The following is a 2,788-nucleotide window of genomic DNA, read 5'->3' as shown; positions in this document are numbered from 1 at the left end:
AAAATAAAAAAAATTATAGAATACTAATTTATTATCTATTAATTTATTATCAATAATAATTAATTATTATATTTTAAATACATATATAAAAAGACATATTCAAAAAATATATTTATAAAGATATTTTTATTAGATACAACCATAAAAAAGATATTTTTATTAGACATATCTATAAAGACATGTCTATTAAACACACTCATAAATAAGAGTTGATTGGCAAAAATTGACAAAAATGTTATTGGTAATATAGTGGGATTGAAAAATATATTTCTTTCTCCCCTTCCTTAATTAATTTACTTGGCCTCCTCTTCAACGTATACGTAAAATTGAAATAACAAAGTTAACTAAGTTCAATGAAATAAAAAATAGGCAACATGCCTATTAATCCAATAATAATAATGTCAGATAAAATTATATCAAATAAACTACTATTTGAACAAAAATAGGAGATGAAATATAATAAAATATGAAAATTGGGGGAGAAAAAGTATTATTAAAAACAAATTGTTTAAAAGCATGTGTATTGTGTAGGACAGAAAAATGGAATAAACTGGTGGAATCAATTGAGAGAGACTGAAAGGTTTATTAATGGAAGAGTTATATGGTAAAGGCAATATATAATGGAGAAAGCACGTATTAAAAAGTATAGCAAAATATTTTAGAGGAGGAGTGCTAGCGGTGAGTAAATTTTGTGATTTGTAACTATCAATTAGTTATTATTAGTGTTTTTAATAATGTTAATAATGTGATATTATATTTAATAATATAAAAAAAAATTTATAGTTAAATGCTGATCAAATTTTAATAAAAATGCTAACTCTCTAAACTTTTTCAGGATGAAATTTAGAAGAAAATGCTAACTCTCTAAACTTTTTCATGATGGAATTTAGAGGCAGCAGCCTCAAATTTTGCGTGCACCATTGAAAGATAAAAAGAAACCAAAAACGGTTCCGAAATTGGAAAACTGGAAAGTTAAATTAAGGTAGCAAAATCATTAATGAGGATCAAAGTGCTGACTCATTGAAGTTTAAGTTTAACTGATCATCTTCATGCGCTCTTCAATTTTTTCATTTTCAACTTGCCTTTCCTTTATTTTTTTTTTATAAGTTTTCTTCTTGTCGCTTTTTTATTATAATTTTATTCGTGATGAGCTAATATATAGAACGTCATCCATTATATTGTTGTATACATGCATGCATGAAGATTGAAAAAAGTTTGGTGTACAAATTTTTGTATCATTAGTTATATATATTTTATAAAGGCAAAAAATATATTTTTTTTTATTTTTTAAAAATTGACTTCTGATTGTATATCACAAGTGTATTTTATATATTGTGTGTAAATAACAATAATAATTATGAAATAGCCTAAAATATAGCTAAAAAAGAATAAAATTTTCTTCATATGAGTGTTGGAATAAAAGGATGAAAGTCATGAACCTTAAAATAATATACTAAAGAGTTGAATTTACTATTTAATAAAAATTAAATTAGTAAAAGTGAATTAGTTGCTTTTTTTTAAAACAACTATAAAAAAGAAGGTGAATGGTATCCTACCTTCTCTAAAGTAATATGGAAATTATCATCTCTGATGTGTCATATTTTAATTGGGTGTTTATTTTAACTTGAGTTACCTTTTCCACTCTTTCGTCGTCGTTGCGCTTCCCAAACATCACCGTCTCATTGGTGTTTCGTTTTCTCTTCCAAAATCATTGTTCTAAAAAAGGTACTTCAACTATCTCTAATTGCATTTACTTCTCTTCACTCCTTCGTCATCGTCTTTACGCCTCTCAAGTATCACTGTCTCATTGAGTGTCTTATTTTCTCTTCCAAAATCATCCTTTCAAAAAAAGGTACTTCAATTTTCTCTAATTACGTTTTTAATTGGGCATCTTGTTTTCTCTTCCCAAATCATTTACTCCAACTCTCCTCCCCACTCCTTTGTCGTCGTCGTTGTGCCTCCTAAGTATCACCGTCTTATTGGGTGTTCAATTTTCTTCTTCTGTCAAGTCGTCACCGTCTTTCAAAATATTATTAACTCTCATGAGATTAAAGTAACTCAGGTTAAAATAAATATCTAATTAAAATATGACACATCAGAGAGAGTAACTTACATGTTATTTTAGAGAGAGTAGGATAGCATTCACCAAACACTTAACACTTAGAGCAATGTTAGAATTTCTGCCTCGATTTGTGGAAATTAATTTCTCTTCTTTCACTATTTTAGCGAAGAAAACTTAAAATAAGAAAATAATACTCAAAAACACCCCTTGACAATTAATTTATTTAGTGACTAGATTTGCATTCGAAGAAGAGACAAGTAGGATAAACATGTCCTTGTCAATATAGAGTAATGTTTTCCCCCTCCATAATGACTGGTCACTGAGTTGAGAATAATTTTTGGTGACCACTGAGTTGAGAATATGAGACTATAAAATGACCTTTCTCACTTCTTTTATCAAGTTTTTTTAAAACTTTGTGACACCATCTTCAAACTTCACTTGCTATACTAGTTCGTTCTATTGTTCTTTACTTTTAACAACTAAAACAAGAAAATTAATAAAGTGATTAATTTTTGGATATTCTACCACATTTGACAACACATTTTACTTAGGTTTTGTTCACTTTTAAAAAATTATTTATTCTGTTATAATATTAATGAAGATTTCAATATTTATTCTCTACCATTATCTCACATCTTTAGGTCTTATATTGCTTAATAATATAAGTATTTTTATAAAAATTTTACATACACTTAATCTCTCTTAATTTTTTTATTTTTTTCACAA

The sequence above is a fragment of the Arachis ipaensis genome, chromosome B10 (genome assembly GCF_000816755.2).
Source record: "Arachis ipaensis cultivar K30076 chromosome B10, Araip1.1, whole genome shotgun sequence".
NCBI lineage: Eukaryota > Viridiplantae > Streptophyta > Magnoliopsida > Fabales > Fabaceae > Arachis > Arachis ipaensis.
The sequence above is the reverse complement of the archived record's forward strand: the minus strand, read 5'-3'. Positions refer to the sequence as shown.